This window comes from Sus scrofa, unplaced genomic scaffold (assembly GCF_000003025.6).
Source record: "Sus scrofa isolate TJ Tabasco breed Duroc unplaced genomic scaffold, Sscrofa11.1 Contig2356, whole genome shotgun sequence".
Lineage (NCBI taxonomy): Eukaryota > Metazoa > Chordata > Mammalia > Artiodactyla > Suidae > Sus > Sus scrofa.
Genome location: NW_018085075.1, coordinates 4665 through 17967, shown reverse-complemented (window position 1 = coordinate 17967; position 13303 = coordinate 4665). Strand labels below are relative to the sequence as shown.

Here is a 13303-nt window from a genome sequence, read left to right as displayed (position 1 = left end):
AGAGGCTTGATAAAAATTCTTAAATATGTCTGTAATCGTAAACATTTGTGAGTGGTTGATTTATCATCAAAGCCAACCTTCTTATACATGTTTAAGAAATTTCTAATCAAATTTGGTTTGATTTATTCTTGTTTTTTATTGCCATTACTCTAGGAGGTGGATCAAAAAAGATGTTGTTGTGATTTATGTCAAAGAGCATTCTGCCTGTATTTCACTCTAAGTGTTTTTTAGTATCTGGCATTATATTTAGGTAATTAATCCATTTTGAGGGTATTTTTTTGGTATGGTGTTAAAATGTTCTAATGTCATTCTTTTACATGCAGCTGTCCATTTTTCCCAGCACTACTTACTGAAGAGACTGTCTTTCCTCCACTCTATGCTCTTGCCTCCTTTGTCATAAGTTAGTTGACATAGGTGCTTGTGTTCATTTCTGCTTTTTTTTTTTTAAATCACAACATTAAATATTAACTTTATTGATTACTATCAAATGGATCATTTCATTTCTGGGCTTTCTATCCTATTTCATTGTTCTATATTTCTGGGTTTTTTTTGTGTGTGTGCCAATACCATATTGTTTTGATGATTGTAGCTTTGTAGTATAGGCTAGAGACAAAGCGCCTGATTCCTCCATTTCTGTTTATCTTTTTCAATATTGCTTTGGCTACTTGGTGTCATTTCTATTTCTTTTTTTTTAAGTATTTTATTTTTTAATTTCATTTCATGCAAATTTTAAAATATTTTGTTCTTATTCTCTGAAGAATGTCATTAGTAATTTGATAGGGATTGCACTGAATCTATAGATTGCCTTGGTCATTTTGACAGTATTGATTCTTCCAATCCAAGATCATGGTATATCTTTCCATCTGTTTGTGTTTTATTCCTAGGATTTTATTCTTTTTGATGCAATGGTAAGTGCAATAGATTTCTGTGTATGAATTTTGCATCCTGCACTATGACACGACTCTGTCAATCAACTATAATCTAATAAATTGACACAACTCTGTAAATCAACTCTTCTCTAATAAAAACTAAAAAACTTAAATCAGAGTTTGAATCATAGTTGGAATAATGGGTTTATCAATGAAATGCAATCCTAAGAAATTATTTAAGGACCTTTTATTTTATTGTACTGTAGAGAGATAGAAGCCCATCATGTCCCAGGGAATTCATTCATGAAACATGTAGAAATCTTAAAGTGTGTCTTAATTCACACAATAAAATTCTCTCTCTCACTCTCCCTTTCTTTATAAAGAAAATATCATGTTTTTAAATGAATATTTTATATTCCATTAAGTAGAAAATGATAGATTTCCTCAGAAAATCTCTGACAGAGATACACCAAAGCACTGTTTCATTGTTTGTCCAGTGCTGTGGGACATCTCTAGAAGGAAGAAACTACCCTCCATGTGGAAGTCACACTGCCTAAGCTCTCTTTCAGATGAAACAAGGAAGGGTCTATTCAATATTTAATAAAAATAGTTTTGCTTGCAGCTTACTCTGTGCCAAGCCAGGTATAGGCTCTCTGGAAGCAGAAATGAATGTGATTTTTTTCTTACCTTTATTTGGCCCTATACATATTTATGAATTATGTTCTTCGGTTGTGATACCTGTTAAAGCAAATATTGAAACAAACTGATCTCAGATTTAGATTTTGAGTTATCCAAAAGCATTAAAATAAGATTGTAAAAGATAATAATAATAAATATCCATCCAAAATGATGTTCTAAAATGTATTAAAGTAGTAGTAAGCAATTATAAACTATCAATTTTTAAATTTTTAAAATTTGGTATGTTTGAGGTACAGTTGATTTTAAAGAACCATGCAGGTCATAATCTTCTGAGACAGAGGTATGATTAAGTCATTATGGTTTCGTGATCATAATGCCTTTGAGATCCCTTGGTTTTATCAAGTGTATTAACAGTTTGTTCTTGTGGTTACCATAGTCTGTCTATTTTTATAGAGAGACATTTGGATAGTTGCTTATTTGAGTCAATTATGGATAAAGAAATTATAGCTAAAAAATACATGAAAGTGATTCAGTTGTTTCCCTCCAGCCACTCAGAAACCGCCTGTGTAAGGACAAAAATAAAGTGTTTTCTCAGGGCTCTGAAGAAAACTAAAACTTTGTATTACTGAAATACATGGCATTTAATAATAATGATAATGATAATGCCAAAAATATACTTACTGCAGGCATCCATCTCATAGTTACTCACATATTCAGTACTTATTATGTTTAATGCTTAATCATTACAGTTACATGGACTGGAGATCAATTCAGATGATAAAGCTGAGGCTCAGAGATGCTAAGAACGTGTCTTGGATCACACAGATAATGAGTAGAACAGAGGGATTTAAAATTAAATGGAGTGTCTCTGAAGCCCATGCACTGACCACGTCCATTGTTTCCTTCCACTTCAGAGAGTCTAAGCCGAGGTTCAGAGCTCTGTTTCCTAAGGTATATCTTTTAACTACTTCCTGTTTCCTGACTAAGAATGTAACCCAACACTCTGATTTTATGTCTCCTTTAGAGACTGAAGGGAAATAAATTATAAGCATGAAGGAGGAAGTAGATAGTAAAACAAAATCAAGGAACAGGGCAAAGAAAGAGAGAGAACTGTCCTGGATCACTGTGTGTCAACAAGTTCTGTGACTTCCACCTATGGTCTCAGATAACTTCCTATGAATTTTTTTTTCTTTGAGGGACACACCTGCAACATATGGAAACTTTCCCAGTCTAGGGGTCAAATCAGAACTGCAGCTGATGACCTATAGCACAGCCACAGCAACTCCAGATCCAAGCAGTGTCTGCGACCTACAGCAGAGTTCGCAGCAACGCTGGACCCTTAACCCAATGGGGACGACCAGGGGTTGTACCCCCGTCCTCATGGATACTAGTCTGGTTCATTATCGCTAAGGCACAATGGGAACTCCACTTCCTATAACTTATGCAGCAGGTGACACCTTCTACTCGCCAATGTGGTCTTATAGGAATCCCAAAAGGAAGAGCATAGTAAACTGGGTCTCTGGCAGTAGTGACAGAAAAGAGAAATATCAAGTTGGACTGACAGATGAAAATATTGTCTAGATGCACTGTGAATGGAGTCTGAATTTTGCATTCAAATCTGACTCCACCCCTTTCTATCCAAGACTATATTTACATACAAGTACATATAAATGTTTTCCTGCCCTTACCTGTAAAATAATGATAGTGAAGATTGTTCTTTTTTGGGGGAGGTTATATAGAAAAAAGTTAATAAGTAACCTTAAAAAATCCTATCTCAGTGTTCCCATTGTGGTTCAGAGGGTTAAGAACATGGCACAGTGTCCACGAGGGTGCAGTATGTATTCCTGGCCTCACTTGGTGGGTTAAGGATCTAGCAGGTCGCATGTGCATCTCTGATCTGGTGTTGCTGTGGTTATGGCCCAGCTTGTAGCTGTGGCTCTGACTTGATTCCTAGACAGGGAACTTCCATATGCTGCAGGTGCAGCCATAAAAAGAAAAAAAATACTTATCTCAGAGTCTGGCACTAGGAAACCCTACATAAAATGTTCATGATATTGTGATCAATGTCATCATTCCCATCATTGTCATCATTACCTTCATGATCATTTTGGTGATTAGCAGATAGTATAGAAGGAAATATTTCCTGCTGTGGTGGGAGAGATGTCTACAGGTGCTAGAATCAGTGCAGGATCAAAATAACATTGTTTGTGAGAGTTCCTGCACCCCCAACAGAACCAGGATTTAAACCTCATAGACCTCTAGCTGAAACATTGGATACTGATTCCCTCCCCTATAGCTGTCCTGCTTATCTCAGTGATAAAGGGAAAAAAATGCTTCTACAGCCTGTCTTCCATCCAGTTTCTCCCTGGGCACTCACCGGCTGCTCTGCATCTCTGCTGGGGCATGAGCAAAGACTGATGATCCCAAAACTCCTCTCTTGCCTGGTAAGCAATGAAAACTCAAGCACTGTTCTCAGGACTAGCATGGGTCCTCTGATGCAGGCAATGGATGACTCTGGGAAGAGAACATATAGGTATGAATCCCACTGGACTGGAACCAGAAACTGAGGAGCTGGAAGGCAAAAGTGATTATTTACCTTTGTGGGACCTTGGGGGCTCAATGCTCAGAAGCTCATAATTAGCCAAATAGGTCCAGGTCCTCCCAACCTCTGAGGACTTGCTAATATTAGTGAAAGCAGGAAAGGAGAAAAGGGGCTATCCTTGGAACCTTCCTCATCTTAGGAGAAAGCTCAAATTTATGACTTGCTTCTGACTTCCAAATTATAGGGATTCTTATAAAAATAACTCATATTCTATCAATTAAAAACATATAATGAATTTGGGTTTAGTAGATGCAAACTAGTGCCTTTGGAATGGATAAGCAATGAGGTCCTGCTGTACAGCACTGGGAACTACATTTAATCACTTATGATGGAGCATGATGGAGGATAATGTGAGAAAAAGAATGTATATATGCATGTGTGACTGGGTCACTTTTCTGTAGAGTAGCAAATTGACAGAACACTGTAAACCAGCTATGATGGAAAAGATAAAAATCATTTAAAAAGATAAATAAATAAGTTAAGTATGCCTTAAATCTGCAAATCCATTAACTAATAATGAAATTTAGAGAGAATTAGGTCTTTTATATTCAGAATCAGATATATTTCTTTTTTTTTCAGTTAAGATTTACATCTCCAAGGAGAACTTCCTATTTTTCTTTTGATTGTCCTGGTTGACAACGTGTATTTTAGCAGTGGAAATAGATGTGGGCATTGGAGGTGGATATTTCTTGCTATTTTGAATGACAGCCCATTTTTTCATTTTTCTGCTGAGTTGATATATATTGGTACATTAGACAACTACCTATTTTCATATACTTATCAGGAAGTTAACTGTTTGATTAAATACTTCAGGAAGTCTCACAGACGTATACATTCAAAATATAGGCCAGTATTATGGAGAACAGTATGGAGCTTCTTTAAAAAACTAAAAAGAGTGTTAGCATGTGATCATGAAGTCCCATTCCTGGGCATTTATCCAGAGAAAACCATAATTTGAAAATGTACATGCACCCATATGTTCATAGCAGCTCTATTTACAGTAGCCATGGAAGAAACCTAAATGTAATCAGTAGATAAATTGGTAAAGATGTGGTATATATATATATATATACACACATATATATATATACATATATTGTGTGTTTGTGTGTGTGTGTATACACACACATGCACACATGCAATGGAATATTACTCAGCCATAAAAAATAATGAAATAATGCTATTTGCAGCAACACGGCTCAACCTAGAGATTTTTATAATGAGTGAAACATGTCAGACAGAGGAAGACATATAACATATGATATCATTTCTATGCTGAATCTAAAAAAAAGGATAAAAATGATCTTATTTACAAAACAGAATTAGATTCACAGATACACAAAACAAACCTAAGGTTAGTAAAGGGTATGGGGAATAAATTAGGAGTTTGTTAAAATATGCATACTACCATATATAAAATAAATAACCAGTGAGAACCTACTATATAACATGTGGAACTATACTCAATATTTTGTAATAAGCTATAAAAGCAAAGAATCTGAAAAGGAATGGATATATGTATATGTATAACTGAATCACTTTGCTGTGCACTTGAAGGTACCACAACACTGTACATCAACTATTCTTCCATAAAATAAACAATAAATAAGTAAAATGTAGGTGGGAACTGCCACCATATCAATGCTTGACTAGAAGAGGATATGATTTCAAGTTTGCTCATATGGCAAAGGCAGGATCCAGTTCCTCTTGGGCAGTTGGCCATAGGCATCCCTCAGTTTCTTGCCACATGGACTTAATCTACTGGACCTCTGAAATATGTGAGAGCTGAAAGCAGAAGAGGGCTAGCAGGCTGAAAGTCTGATTATTTACTCACTAATGTTGGAATAACACATGAATAATTTTCCAAATACATTTCGTTGCATGGAAGTCACTAGCTCTAGTCAACACCCCCCAAACTTTGTCTATAAAGGGTCATTAATACAGATGTGGGAGTTCCTGTTGTGGCTCAGCGGGTTGTGAACCTAGGCTGTATCCATGAGGAGGTGGGTTCAATCCCTGGGCTCTCTCAGTGGGTTAAAGTATCTGGCATTGCCATAAGCTGTGGCATAGTTCACAGGCGTGGCTTGGATCTGGCACTACAGTGGCTGTGGCATAGGCTGGCAGCTGCAGCTCTTATTTGACCCCCAGCCTGGGAACTTCCATATGCCCCATGTGCAGCCCTGAAAAGAAAAACAGGTGAAAGAGCTAATTGGGAGCATCTTAGAAGCTGCTCATCACAAAGATTTCATCCTCTATCAGGAATTTGGGCTCTAAGCACCAGACTATAGAGATGTCTCTCTGCTTTTCATCATAGTACCCAGCTCTTTGGAGTTCCCTAGTGGCTCAGCAGGTTAAGAAACCAGCACAGTCTGGGAGTTCCCATCATGGTGCAGTGGAACCCAATCTAACTAGGAACCATGGGGTTGTGGGTTCGGTCCCTGGCCTCACTTAATGGGTTAAGGATCTGGCATTGCTGTGAGCTGTGTAGCCACAGACGTGGCTTGTATCTTGCTTTGCTCTGGCTCTGGCTTAGGCAGGCAGCAATAGCTCTGATTGACCCCTAGCCTGAGAACCTCCATATGCCATGGGTGCAGCCTTAAAACAACAAAAAGACAAAAAAAGAAAAGAAAAGAAAATAAACCAGCACTGTCACTGCTGTAGCACAAGTGTGATCCTTGGCCTGTGAACTTTTGCATGCCATGTGTGTGGCCAAAAAAAAAAAAAAAGAGGCAAATATAGTATAGTTCCCAATGCTTCATAACACCAACTTCTAAAAAAAAATTTTACTGGAGAATAACTTATGCATGAAAGTATTTGTTCTATTGTAGGTATTTCTGCAGATCCCACCATGCTGCCCCTGGCCATGTCATAAGAAGTCTCCCTGGTTTCTCTTAAATAGAGAAGTCTCCCAAGCTTTTCCATGTTGGAAATAAGTGTCACATACCCTTGGAAAGACTTTTTGCTTATCTCAAGGTGAACCACCTATAGAATAACATAGAGATGCTGGGATGTTCACTGCTGTCTCAGTAAAACTGATCAGCAGTGATCCTGGAGTGAATAATTTGCATGGTGATGATAATTGTGGGCCATCCTCATGTCCTGAAGTTCAAAGTCTTCACAGTAGTTGGACTCATTTAGAATTTAAACTTTTGTGCCATCACAATTCAAGATTTTAATTTTGAAATTACCTAATCTTTTTGTGTATTTTAGTAAGTTTTTTTGCATGTGGGAGGGGGTGTAGAGATGTAGAGAGTTCATAATATGCTTGTTTATGTTTTCTCGATTAGAGCTATATGTTGAAAGAGACATTTAAACTCTTAAAGAAAAAACAAGAGTCGTTTTCTCTTTGCAACAGAAACCACAGCCATTTCAGGACCAATTCAACAAGAGTCTCTAGAGGTTTCTGCTTTCTGTTCAACTAGAAAGGGCACATCTCTCTACAAATGTATACTTCTTAGGATTTTGTATTTAAACTCATGAAGTCTTCTTTATTCTTTTTATGGCTGAAACTGTGGTAAATGGAAGTTCCTGGGGCAGGAGTTGAATTGGAGCTGCAACTGCTGGCCTACACCACAGCCACAGCAATGCCAGACCCAAGCCACATCTGTGACTTATGCTGCAGCTTGCAGATCCTTATCCCACCGAGTGAGGAGGAATTGAACCCACATCCTCATGGAGACAACATGAGGTCTGTAACCCTCTGAGCCACAACAGGAACTCCTTGATGTCTTTTTTAAAATGTGCTTTTGTCCTATAGAGTGAGATAAAGTGAAGTGCATGGAAATCATTTCTGGCAACCTCTGTGTCTTCTCTTTACAGCCCACCTGGCTCTGATCTCTCTATATGAGGAACTCAGAGATTGGTTTCTAATTAATGGATATAAAGAATGTTTGATTATTTACTCATTACAATTGGATATGAGAGAAGTATGCTAATTATATGTGTGTGCATAAGTGGCAGAAGAACATTTAGGAGCCCACATGACCAAATAACAGGAGGAAAGAGAAGGATTGGAGAAGAAGGTGTGAGGGCTGAGACATTTTAAAATGCATGGGAGGAAGAAAAATCTAATATTTAAGAGAAATCATTTCTTAGTGGGAGGTTTCAATCAGGGACTAGTTCATTGTTAGTGAAATTCATAGGTAATTTAGGTCCTTGGTAAAAGGCAGGGTAAATTACTGTGCTGACCTACATGGGAAAAAGAATCTGAAAAGGAATTGATAGATAGATATAGATATTGATATGATATATCTGATTCATTTGCAGTATAACTGAAACTAACACAACACTTAAGTCAACTATACTCCAAGAAATATTTTAAAGGTTGAGTAATTTAAACCTGTTCCTGGATAGATCTTCAAAAAGCCCAGATTGCTATCTCAGAAACAATGTGTGGTATCTCTAAAGGGAAGGTTGAGATGACAATGGATACCTAGGTATGTAGCAGAAAACAGAGTGACCCCAATCTGTGATCATGATGGAAAAGAATGATGCATTGTTATAAAGTGAATCCCAATGAAGTGTTTACTAGTGAAAGGAAAGGTTTCTGCTTTGCTGAGGGTGTGATCTTTGCTGTCCTTGAGTATAAAAATAAGATAAATATACATAAGGACTAGGGTGACAATTATCTACAGCACAATTAGAACACACACTAATGATATACCAACCAGTATTTAAACTTCAACTTCATATCCAAAATAAGCCATATATTACAATCACCTTATTTGTAGGCTAAGCTCACTTTGAAATTTTCAGTTGCTTTCACAATGTACATTATCCCCATACTATGATTTATTAGTCAGGGTTCAATCAAGAGAAAAGAAATCACACTAGTTATTTAATGGTAATTGTTTAATATTGGTAATTATTGAGAGATGAAAGGCACACAAGAAAAGACATTGTTACACAGAGTGTTCACTGAAGGAAGTGGTGACAATGCCATAGGTTAAGGGGTATGGGGAAAAGTTGGGTGATAGGGAAGGGTGACTTTTTCTCAAACATGAATTAGAAGGAACTAAGAGAAACGAGATGGAAATTCAGAACAGCAGTCTAAAAATGCTCGGTCCCCACCAAGTATCACAACTTAAAGTATTAAAGGGTAAATTTGGAGGAGAAAAACAGTACCTGAATAACCAGCTCGTATGACCAGCTCATATGGAGAGAGAAGACATATGAAAAAATATTATCAGAAATATTGAGAAAAAATCACATTGGTCTTGCTAAGGTAAATACTGTATCTTCCTTCTTTATGAATTCTGATTACCTTAAGATCTTCCAGGATCTAACTATGAACAGTATAGGGCCCAAGACATACAAGCTATCTTTGAATGAGAAGTCTGACAGAATTCAATAATCCTCAACATTGGCTTCACATAGACTCACTTGGTCATGCTCTGGACTTCCCTTGCCGTGCAGTGGATTAAGGATCCTGTATTGTCCCTGCACTAGCCCAGATCACTGCTGTGGTACAGGTTCAAACCCTGGCCCAGGAAATTCTATATGCCACAGACACAGACAAAAAAAACAAAAAATCAGTCATGCCCTTTTTGTTCTCTAATCTAATTAATCTTTGTTTTCTTTTTTTTGTAATTCATACATTAGTTTAAGGCATACAAACACAGTGAGTCGGTTATACATAATGAGAAATACATATTGTTTTTTCCGATTCTTTTCCCTTATGGTTGTTATAGCAGATTGAATAGAGTTCGCTGTGCTGTACAATAGATTCTTGTTTAACTATTTTATACGTAGCCATGTGTATTGTTAATCCTAACCTCCCAAATTATCCCTCCCCTCCCCCACACCTCCCTTTTGTAATCATAAATTTGTTTTGTATGTCTGAAATCATGGTTAATTTGATGTTTGGAAGAAGAATGAGAAGGTGATGAAGAAGAAGAAGAAGAGGAAGAAGAAAAGAAAGAAAAGAAAAAAAGAAAGGAAGAGGAGGAAAGGAAGAAGAAAGAAAATATAAATGAAAGAGAAAAAAGAAGCCGAATTGGAGCGAAGAGAAGGCAGAAATAAATCATAAGCCACAGTCAAAGAAAAGCATCTGGAGCTGTAGGGTGACTTGGCTTCTTCCTCACCACCAGTTTTTCATGTTCCTTGCTGTCCTAAGTGGTCATGGCTTTCCACCAATAAATTCTTCTGTTTAGATGTGTTTTCTCTGACGTGGCCTGTGGATGAGAGCCAATTCCATTAAGAGTTCATAAAGAAAGAGCATCCCCTCCAATTTGGAAGGAAATGAGTGATGTGATGATGATCTCTTACATTTTACTTTAGAATGAAAAGGTTTTTAAAAGCCAATCCATGGAGTTCCCATCAAGGCACCAAGTGGAAAAACAAAATCCAAGCTAGGAACCATGGGGTTGTGGGTTCAATCCCTGGCCTCCACTCAGTGAGTTAGGGATGTGGGTATTGCCGTGAACTGTGGTGTTAGAACGCAAATGCGGCCCAAAATCCTGCATTGCTGTGGGCTGTGGCAGAGGCCGGCAGCTACAGCGCTGATTAGACCCCTATCCTGGGAACTCCACATGCTTCAGAGTGAGGCCCTAAAAAGACAAAAGAAATTTATAAATTAAAAAAAATAAAATCCAATCCAAGGTAATTTTAATGCTTAGGTGGTGGGATCAGGCAGGAGGATTTTTTAAAGTTTATCAAATGCTTCCATATGAAGCCATGTTGGAAACAAGTGACATATATTCCCCCATATACTTCATCATAGATTATTGAGCCAAGTTTTATAGAAAATAGACCTTGGGTAGTTCAAATGATGAAATTTTTATACAGAATTCTCACTGTGGCTCAAGCAGTTAAGGACCACACTGACTCTGTGAGATATGGATTCAAATCCTGGCTCAATCAGGGGGTTAGGATCAGTGTTGCTTAAGGGCAGGGGGGTGGAGATGCAGCTAATACAGTGTACTTTGGCTGTGGCAAAGGTGAAGCGTAGCTCTGATTCACTCTAGCTTTTGCGAACTTCCATATGAGGCATGGTACTGGCTGCTAAAAGGAAGAAAGAAAAAAAAAAATCATATAACATTTTAAAAGAATTGTGAATTTTAAGAAGCTGGGTCATTAGGTTGCAATGCAGAAGATTCTGATGTATGGAATTCCTCATGCAGTGGATTTTTGCATACATACGATCCGAATATGGTAAAAATACATTTTTTCTGATATAGGTTATTCCAACTATTGGAGTAGATTTTCCTTGGTATACAGTAGGATTTTCTTAATCATTTTTTTATACAGTAGCGTGTATATTTATTCTCACCCACTTAAAACTAATACAACATGGTAAATCAACTTTACCTCAATAAAATTAAACTTTAAAAAATCAAGAATGTATCTTAATCCCATCAAACAATGCCCATATAGGACATTAAGTTATTATAAATATGATGAATAAATAATGTGAGCTACAAAACTTATATGCAACCCAACAAACATATCTGCCAATTCAGATGTTTTGTGTGCAATTATTTTTAAACAGCAGATGAAAAAAAAAAACTGGGCAAGTATTGAAATTAGGTTGTTCTATTGAAGAGCTTCTGTAAGGCCCTCTGATTTCCCTGTTCCTCAGGCTGTAGATGAAGGGGTTCAGCATGGGGGTCACCACTGTGTACACCACTGAGGCCACTGCATCATTTCTGGGAGAATGTGAGACAGCTGAGCTGAGGTACACCCCAAGGCCTGTTCCATAAAATAAACAAACAACAGCCAGGTGAGAGCCACAGGTGGAGAAGGCTTTGTACCTCCCACCTGATGAGGGGCTCTCAGAATGGAGGAAAGTATTTGTGAATAAGAGAAAAGGATCCTGAAAGGGGAATTCCACCAAAGATGGCACCAATGAAGTACATCATTACTTTATGGGTGGAGGTATCATCACAGGCAAGCTTGAGGAGTTGAGGAGGGTCAAAGAAGAAATGAGGAATTTCCACTTTGGTACAAAAGGTAAGATGTGACATCATCGCACAGTGCAGCTGGGAGTCCAAAAGGCTGAACAGAAAAGACCCCAGGACCAGCAGGCTACAGAGGCGGGGGTTCATGATGACCTGGTAGTGCAGGGATAACAGATAGCTACAAACCCATCATAGGCCATCACACTCAGAAGTGCACTGTCCAAACACCTGAAAAGATTAAAGAGAGTCAACTGAATCAGGCAGCCCACATAGGAGATGACTCTGCTGTGAGTCTGAATGTCCAAAAGCATCTTTGGGACCGTGGTAGAGGTAAAGCCGAGGTCAGCCATGGACAGAATGGAGAGGCAGAAGTACATGGGGGTGTGGAGGTGGGAGTCAGAGCTGATGGTCAGGATGATCAGTAGATTCCCAGCACGGTGACCAGGTACATGGACAGGAACAGGAGGAAAGTTAGAGCTGCAGTTCTGGATCCTCTGAGAGCCCCAGGAGGAGGAATTCCAAGACACCGTGAAATTCTGTGGTTTCATGGAGCAGAGGCACTTTCTGAAAAATAAATGAGAGTTGATATAAAAGGAAACAAGTATACATGTACCCATCAGTGTGTCTCTGCTTCAGAGCCAAGCCGTTCATACATAAAATATTCAATGAGGACCACAGACCCTTTAGCAATATTTCTTTGTCATAACAAACACACCCTTCTATGAAATTCTTTTTTCCCAGGTTTTTTCCTCCATACATCTGTTTGTATATGTATCATATTGAAAAAAATAAGCTAAAGAACTTAGAGGAGTAAGGATATTTAGAGACCCAAAAAGCCCTCCATAAGTAATGAAAGGCCAACAGGGACATAGAGAAATTCTGCCAAATATTCTGTGATAACCAATGTGGGAAAAGAATTTGAAAGGGAACAGATGTGTGTACATGTATAGCTAAATCACTTTGTTGTACAGCAGAAATTATTACAACTTTGTAGATTAACTATACTTCAATAAAATTTTAAAACCTAAAACAACACCATAAAGCACACTAAAATACCAGTTCTGATTTTTCAAGGAACCAGAGGAATAAGAAATATCCTTTCCTCTAAAGAAAAAAAAATCCTAATTGAAGGACACTAATAGACAGTCATATATACTGTATTTTATCAAAATGAGGTACAATTAATGTCCTTGATCTGTACCATTTATAAAACCCTAAGAACTATGCAATAAAGCATGTGGGCATACTTTGTGTGTGTGATGTTTGGTTGCTGCAGATTTTAAGCCATTCTTTTT

The 13303-nt window shown here is 37.8% G+C and overlaps 1 pseudogene; it reads right to left on the bottom strand.

Annotated features, from left to right (window-relative positions):
• Nucleotides 1-11566: 11566 nt before the first annotated feature.
• Nucleotides 11567-12572, bottom strand: LOC110258550 (annotated as a pseudogene).
• Nucleotides 12573-13303: the final 731 nt, after the last annotated feature.